At 41.8% G+C, this 8,899-nt stretch overlaps 1 protein-coding gene across 5 annotated transcripts in view; it reads left to right on the top strand.

Annotated features, from left to right (window-relative positions):
• The window catches only part of FAM53A (family with sequence similarity 53 member A), an 88,359-nt gene that overhangs the window by 2,347 nt on the left and 77,113 nt on the right, over nt 1-8,899 (top strand). The window contains exon 1 of one of the 5 annotated variants that reach the window (XM_006152888.1): nt 4,223-4,259. The exons of the other annotated variants lie outside the window; for them this stretch is intronic. The gene's annotated coding sequence lies outside the window, so the exon portion shown is untranslated. Of the gene's footprint in view, nt 1-4,222; nt 4,260-8,899 lie in introns of those variants that run through there. 5 annotated transcript variants of the gene reach the window in all.

Genomic DNA, 8,899 nt, shown 5'->3' with positions numbered 1-8,899 from the left:
CACACACACACACACACACACACACACACGCCCGGTGTGAGTTTAAGCCACCGGGTCTGGGACTTGAACTGTGGCCGACTACATAGGAGTTCAGCAACGTAGCCATTATGCCATCTGCTGGTTCCTAAAGAACAGTTTTTTTTCCTAGTTGAAGTATGTTAGACAGAAATGACACATTAATCAATTTTAAAAAGTAGATGTGGGACCGGCAGGTAGTGTGGTTAAGGTGCTGGACTCCCACATGGCCAACCACACTTTGAGTCCTGGACCTGGCTGTAAGGGGCTGCGAGCCCGGGGCATGCTGCCACTTGTTGAATTAACTTTCCATGATTGCTTTTCTTACTTTCCCTTTCTCTCTCTTTCTGGTCAAATGGAAGAAAATGATAATAATAATAATAATAATAATAATAATAAAAACTAAACAAAATAATTCTTTAAAATAGGCAAAAACAAAGTAGATGCACTGAGATCTTTCTAGTTATAGAGACATTTACTCGTATGCACTTACGTGTACAGAAAATAGGAATATGAGGAGCCTCTAATCTCAGAGAGAACACATTTTTACTGGTAGGTGAACCAAGAAAACAGGTATTTTTCACTGATTCATTGGAAACATTTAAAATATTTTTTTAATAAAGCAAATTAAAATTTTTTTTATATAAACCCTTACAGCAGTATTTCTGAAGGAAAGTGGACTTTCACATGCTTTTAAGTGGTTTGTTTTAAGTGGTCATAAATTAAATGTGGCAAAAACTGAGGAACTTTCACACATGTTATTTGATTCTTTGAGTCTTTGTGAAATGGGTTCCTTCCCATTTTCAGTTTCCAGGAAACCCAGTCTGAGATAGGTGAAGTCACTTGTCTGGGAGAGCCCAGCTGGTGAGCAGGCCAAGTGGAGTCTGAAGCTGGGTCTTCTGCCTTGCCAGTCAGAGCTCACTTTGTGCCCTTTATCTCAAAATGGAATTACTTGGTGTGGTCTTCTTCCATGTGGTGATGTGCTACAGTCTGTACTCACTGGTAGGAGGGAACAATGAAGATCTCCTTTTAAGAGTGGCATTTTGGGCTGACGCAGTGTGTAGTGATTAAGTGAGCTATTAGGTCATTGGGAAGCCATGATGTAGCTGTTTTCCTTTTTTTTGGAGAGATTTTTGCTCTAGGGTGTGTGCGCCCACCAGAAAGACAGAGAGAGACAGACAGAAAGCGAGAAATCATCCCCCAAGAGGGGATGACCATGCTGCAATCCCTTCTTTTCCATTCTTCTCTTGGGATCCTGGACATGCACGCACACACGCCTGGTGTGAGTTTAAGCCACCAGGTCTAGGACTCAATCCGCGGTCTACTACATGGGAGTTTAGTGACATAGCCATTACGCTAACTGCTGGTCCTAAGCTTTCTGTTTTTTTTTTTTTTTTGCTAAAATGTGTCATGACTTTCCCAACCACCCAATAGATTCCACATTGCTGACTCTGTGTGTGTGTGTGTGTGTGTGTGTGTGTGTGTGTGTATGTGTGTACCCAAAATCTCAACAGGATGGAGAAATGGAGAAGAGATTGAGGCATGGCCATGCCCCACTGGGGGGTACTTTCTTCCTCTCCCATGCACTCTTGTTTTGTCTCTCTCTAGTGAGTACATGCATACTGTGGCCAAAAAAAGCGTGTGGAGAGGTAGTTCTTCTTTGGATTGTAAAGGTAATACTTTAAACATGGTTTCTGTGCACTTGAAAAAAAATGACTTTATTTTTATTTTTGGACACACACATGTACTTGGTGTGATTTTCTTTTTTTAAAAATTAGTTTTATTGAAGTTCAGTATTTATTTATTTATTTATTTATTTATTTACTTTAATTTGACCAGCGAGAGAGATAAAGCAAGCCACCAGGTCCGGGACTTGAACCACAGTCAGCCATGTGGGAGTCCAGTGCTCTTAACCACTGTGCCACCTGCTGGCCTCAAGTTAGTCTTTTATTTAAAGAATTATTTTATTGAATTTTATTATTTACTTATTTATTTAAATTTGACCAGATAGGGACAGAGAGAAAGGGAGTAATGAGAAAGCAAGCTGCCAGCTCTGGGACTCAAACCATGGTTGGCCATGTGAGAGTCCAGCGCCCTGAACCACCATGCCACCTGCCGGCCCCTCGGTGTGATTTTTCAAGCTGTCAGTCCCAGGACTCAAACTGTGGTTGGCTCTGTGGGAATTCAGCACCTTAACCACAATGCCACCTGCTAGCCCCCAGATGACTATCCAGTGAGCACACGTGCCCTATAGCAAAAACCTCTCAAAAAAAAAAAAAGAAAGCACTCTCTGGGGAGATGGTCATGCTACAATCCCTTCTCCATTTTCCTCTTGGGATTTTAGGCACATATGCACATGCACCTGGTGTGTTTTCTTTCCTTTTTTTTTTTTTTGGAGCGGTTTTTGCCATAGGGCGCCTGTGCTTGCCAGACAGATAGACAGAGAGACAGAGAGACAGAAAGCGAGAAATCACCCCCCAGGGGGTTTGGCCACGCTGCAATCCCTTCTCCTCCATTCTCCTCTTGGGATCTTGGGCACGCGCACACACGCGCCCGGTGTGAGTTTTAAGCCACCGGGTCCAGGACTCGAACCATGGTCGACTACGTGGGAGTCCAGTGACATAGCCATTACGCTAACTGCTGGTCCCCCTGGCGTGTTTTCTAAGCCACTGGGTCTGTGACTTGATCTGCGTAGTTGGCCATTCGACATCCAGATGCTTTACCACCACACCACCTAGCTGACCTAGTTTATTTACCTACTGAAGGACATTGTTTGGCAATGATAAAGCTACTATAAACATCTTTGAGCAGATTTTTGTGTGGACATAACTTTTAAATTGCTTTGTATAAATACCAAAGTGCACACTCTCTAGGTTTTATGGTAAGATTATGTTTAATTTTGTAAGAAACTGTCAAATTATTTCCAAAGTGGTTGTACCATTTTGCATTTTCAAAGCAAGGTTACTTCACATCCTTGTCAACATTTGGTGTCATCAGTATTCTGGATTTTGGCCAGTTTATTTATTTATTTTATTTTGTTATTTACTTATTTTTTTTTAGAGAGATTTTTGCCATAGGGGGTGTGCATTCGCTGGAGAGACAGAGAGAAAGACAGACAGAAAGTGAGAAATCACCTCCTAGGGGGAATGGCCATGCCACAATCCCTTCTCCTCCATTCTCCTCTTGGGATTTTGGGCATGCATGCACACACAAGTGCCCGGTGTGGGATTTAAGTTGCTGGATCTGGGACTCGAACCATGGTCGACTATGTGGGAACCCAATGATGTAACCATTAGATCATCTGCTGGTTCCCAGGAATTTGGCCATTTTAATATATGTACAATGGCACTGTGTTTTTGTTTGCTTGTTTGGGAAATTTTTGATATTGAGTGTGTGTGCCAGAGAGACAGAGAGAGACAGAAAGCAAGAAATCACCCCATCCCCTGGGGGGAGATGGCCACACCGCAGTCCCTTTTCCTCCATTCTCTTCTTGGGATCTTGGGCACGTACGCCCATGCGCCCGGCGTGAGTTTAAGCCACCGGGTCTGGGACTTGAACTGCAGTTCAAGTGTGAGTCCAGTGATATAACCATTATGCCATCTGCTAGCCCCCCCTGGTGTGAGTTTATAAGCTGCCAGGTCTGGGACTTGAACCGCAGTTTACTATGTGAGAGTCCAGTGACATATCCATTACATCATCTGCTGGTCCTTCCTGGATTTTTTTTTACAATTATTTAACTTTATTTTAATTTGACCAGAGAGGGAGGGAGGGAGGGAGGGAAGAGGGAAGGGGAAAAAGAGAAAGAGAGAGAGAGTGAGTGAGTGACAAAGAGAGAGAGAGAGAGAGACACAGAGAGAGAGAGAGAGAGAGAGAAAGAAAGAAAGAGAGAAAGCAAGCCGTCAGGTCCGGGACTTGAACTGCGGTAGGTCATGTGGGAGTACAGCACCCTTAACCACCACACCACCTGCTGGTCCCCTTGATGTTGTTTTAATTAGCAACTTTGATGACAGATGGTGTGGAACATTTTTTCACTTTTTTTTTTTTTTGAGAGAGATTTTTGCTGTAGGGTGTGTGTACTTGCCAGAGAGACAGAGAGATAGAAAATGAGAAATCACCCCCCGGGAGGTTGGTCAACCTGCAGTCCCTTCTCTTCCATTCTCCTTTCAGGATCTTGGGAACGCATACACACCTGTCATGAGTTTTAAGTTGCCAGGTCCAGGACTCCTAACTGTGGTTGACTACATGTAAGTCCAGCAATGTAACCATTACACAATCTGCTGGTCCCTCACACATTTTAAAAAAATTATTTATTTATGTAATTAATTCAATTTGTTATTATTTTTAAATTTTACCAGAGAGAGACAGACAGAGAAAGGGAAAGCGAGAAAGCAAGCCTCCAGGTTCAGGACTCAAACCCTGGTTGGCCATGTGGAAACCCAGCACCTTTAACTGCCATGCCTCCTGCCAGCACCCCTCACGTATTTTTTTATATGCCTATCTTGGTGAGATGTCTCGTATGGTCTTTGGTCCATTTTTCTTTCGGATTGTTTGCTTATTGTTGAGTTTTAAAATTTCTTTGTATATTTTGAGTAAGGTCCTCTATCAGATATAGCTTTAGCAAATATGTTCTCCCAGTCTATCTGTGGCTTGTCTATTTATTCTCTTGACAGTGTCTTTTGCAGACCACATTCTTTTTCAGGTTTTTGTCATAGGGCGTGTGCTTGCCAGAGAGAGGGGGATGGGAGGTAGGAGTGAGAAATTACTCCCCAAGGAGGATGACCATGCTGCAGTCCCCTTTCCTCTATTCTCTCTTCAGGATGTTGGGCATGCATGCACATGTGCCTGGAATGATTTTCAAGCCACTGGATCCTGGACTTAAACTGTGGTTGGCCATGTAGGAATTCAGCACCTTACTACCATACCACTTCCTGGCCTGAAATTTTTAATTTCAATGATGTCCAGCCTATCAATTTTTTTTTTTCATGGATTGTGCTTTTGGTGTTATAACTCAAAAGATGTTGCCAAACACTAGATCCTCTAGATTTTTTTCTGTGTTCTAGGAGATTTATAATTTGGCACTTTACATTTAACTCTGAGATCTATCTTGAGTAAATTTTTTGTGAAAGTTGTAAGGTCTATGTCTAGAGTCTTTTTTTTTCTTTTTTTGCATGTGGATGTCCAGTTGTTCCAGCACTAGTTGTTGAAAAGACAACTAGTTGTTGGGGCTACCTCAAAAAGTGTTTAAGGCAGTTGGATCCCACATGGCCCAATGCACAGTTTGGGTCCTAGACTTGGTAGCTCCAGGTATGTGTGCATGTGTGCCTAAAACCCCAAAAGGAGAGAGAGGTAGATAGAAGAAGGGATTTTTGGCATGACTATCCACATAGAAGAAGGGATTTTTGGCATGAGTATCCACATGGGGAGTGCTTTCTCCTTTCCCTTTCTCTGTTTCTGTCTCTCTAGTTAGCTTATATGCTCTCTAATGGAAAGGAAAACTAAAGAAGACAAGACTGTCTTTTCTCCATTGCACTGCCTTTGCTCCTATGTCAAAGGTTATTTGACTCTATTTATGTGAGTCTGGATTTTCTGTTCTGTTCTATCCTTAGATCTGTATGTTTATTCACCAATACCGCAGTGTTTTTATTACAATAGCTTTATAGTAAGTCTTTTTTTAATATTTATTTATTTATCCATTCATTTATTATTATTTTTTTAATTTGACCAGAGTTAGACACAGAGAGAGAGAGAGAGGGAAAGTGAGAGAGCGAGCCACCAGGTCCAGGACTTGAACTGTGGTCGGCCATGTGGGAGTGTCCAGCACCTTAACCACCCACCATGCCACCTGCTGGTCCCAGCTTTATAGTAAGTCTTTAAGTCCAGTAGTGTCAGTCCTTCACATTTGTTTTTTTCCTTCAATATTGTGTTGGCTATTCTGGGTCTTTTGCCTCTTCATATAAATTTTAGAATCAGTTTGTCATATCCACAAATAACTTGTTGGGATTATGACTGGTGATGTAGACTGATGTTTATGTCCTCTCAAAATTCATATGTTGAAATCTAATCACCAGTATGATGGTATTTGGAGGTGGGGCCTTTGGGAGATGTTGCCCTTGAGACGTACTTAGATCATGAGAGTAAAACATTCTGGAAAGAGATTAGTGTTCTTGAAGAAGAGACTCCACAGAACTCACTTATCTGTGTTGCCATTTGAGGACATAGGGGAAAAAATGGCCATATATGAACTAGAAAGCAGGCCTATACCAGTTACTGAATAAGCCAGCCTTGGAATTACTATCCTCCAGAACTGTGAGAAATAGAGTTTTGTTGTCTGTAAGCCATTCAGTCCATAAAAGTCTGCCATAGCAGCTTGAATGAACTGAGACAATTGGGAATACATTGAATCTGTAGAGCAAATTGGGAAGAACTGGCATCTTGACAATATTGAGTCTTTCTGTATATGAAGTATCTCACATATATTGAATTCTTTTCATCAGAGTTTTATAGTTTTCCTTGTATAGATCTAGTACATATTTTGTTAGACTTATACCTAAGTATCTAATTTTTGGGGATATTTGGGGGTAAACTGTTTTTAATTTAAAATTCCACTCATTAGTTTCAGGTATTAGTTTGTCAGTTCTTTTGGATTTTCTTCATAAGTGATCATGTTATCTATGAACAAAGACAATTTTTTTCTTTCTTCCCAATCTGTATACTTTTCATTTTCTTGTCTTATTGCATTAGCTAGTACGTCCTATACAGTATTGAAAAGCAGTGGTGAGAGGGGATATCACTGCCTTCTTCTGATCTTAATGGCAAAGCTTTGAGTTTCTCACCAATTCTCAGATGTAAATTGTAGATTTATTTAATGTAATGTTCACTATAGATTTTTATGTAGATACTCCTTTTTAAAAAATTTAACTTTATTTATTTATTTATTTTAATTTGACCAGAGAGGGTCAGAGAGAAAGAGAGAGAGAGAGAAAAAAAAAAAATTAGAAGGCAAACTGTCAAGTCTGGAACTTGAACCACAGTTGGTCATGTGGGAGCCCAGAGCCCTTAATGACCATGCTGCCTACTGGCCCCTATGTAGATATTCTTAATTTTTTTTTATTCTTTATGAGAGAGAGAGAGATATACATGGGTACCCTTCACAGGGCCTGGCCATACCACAGTTACTTCTTCCTTTAGCCATTAGCTCTTGTGTGCATACTTGGGGCATTTTAAGGCTTATCAGACTGGATATTCAAACTACACTTGCCATATAGGATCTAGATTCTCTTTTTTTTTTGGAGCGTTTTTTTTTTTTTTTTTTTTTTTTGCTATAGGGTACGTGCACTCGCTAGAAAAACAGGGAGAGATGGAGAGACAGAGAGCAAGAAATCACCCCCCCAGGGGGGATGGCCACATCGCAATCCCTTCTCCATTTTCATCTCGGGATCATGGGCATGCACGCACATGTGCCTGGCATGAGTTTAAGCCACTGGGTTCGGGACTCAAACTGTGGTTTACTACATGGGAATCCAGCGACACAGCCATTATGCTAACTGCTGGTCCCATCCATACACGCATTTTTAAGGGCAAAATTAAGGGTAGAGATCTTAGGCACATGATCAGCTCCATGATTAAAGAGGGCATCTAGTGAGCTTTCTGTGTGCCTCTTGCTAGTGAGCTTTCTTTCTTCTTAAAGAGTTATTTAACTTTATTTATTATTATTATTTTCCAGAGAGAGACAGAGAGAGAGAGAGAGGAAAAGTAAGCCACTGGAACCATAGTTGGCCACGTGGTAGTCCAGCACCTTTAACCACCTCGCCACCTACTGGCCCCAGTGAACTTTCTTTTTTTTTTTGGAGAGGTTTTTGCTATAGGGTGTGTGCACTTGCCAGACAGACAGAGAGAGACAGAGAGACAGAAAGCAAGAAATCACCCCCCAGGGGGGATGGCCACGCCACAATCCCTTCTCCTCCATTCTCCTCTTGGGATCTTGGGCACGCACGCACATGCGCCCAGTGCAAGTTTAAGCCACCAGGTTCAGGACTCGAACCATGGTCGACTATGTGGGAGTCCAGTGACATAGCCATTACGCTAACTGCTGGTCCCTAGGATCTAGATTCTCTTGAGCTGTGCATTACTGTTACACCATGGAGCTGGGCCTGTATTCTTTATCAAGTTGGAGAAGTTTCCCTCTATCTTAGTCTGTTGTTGTTCTTTTTTTTTTTTTTTTAATTGCCAGAGGGCGCGTGCATTCACCAGAGTGAGAGAGTGAGCAAGAGAAAGACAAAGCACCCCCCAGTGGGGCATGGTCATGCTGCAATCCCTTCCCCATTTCTCCTTTCTGTTGGGATTTGGGGTACATATGCACATGTACCTGGTGTTTTTCTTCAAGCTGTTAGGGCTAGGATTCAAACTATGGTAAGCCATGTGGAATCCAGATCCCTTAATCACTAGGCTGTGGGACTGGCCCTGTTTAGTCTGTTTTCATTGCTATAATAAAATTTCTAAGCCTAGATAACTTCAAAGAATAGAAATTTTGTCAGTTCTAGAGGCTGGGAAGTCCAAAGTAATGTTGTTGTCAAGTTTGGTGTCTGATGAGAGCCCATTCCCCACTTCCAAGATGTCACCTTGTTGCTGCCTGATCATGCGTCACATTGTGGAAGACAAAAGGGCAATTTGTAGAAAAGCCTCTTTAATAAGGACCTTAATACTGTTCACAGGGAGGAGCCCTCAGAGGCCAGACTTCTCTTAAAGTCACCGTATCTTAATACTATTACATTGGCAACACCTGGATTTTGGAGGGACTATCATTCAAACCATAGAACCCTCTACTCCTGTTTGCTGAGAGTTTTTGTCATGAATGGGTGTTAGATTTTGTTGAATGCTTTTTTTT

Source organism: Tupaia chinensis, unplaced genomic scaffold, assembly GCF_000334495.1.
Source record: "Tupaia chinensis unplaced genomic scaffold, TupChi_1.0 Scaffold000360_1, whole genome shotgun sequence".
Taxonomy (NCBI): Eukaryota; Metazoa; Chordata; class Mammalia; order Scandentia; family Tupaiidae; genus Tupaia; species Tupaia belangeri.
This window is presented reverse-complemented; position numbering and strand designations above follow the sequence as displayed.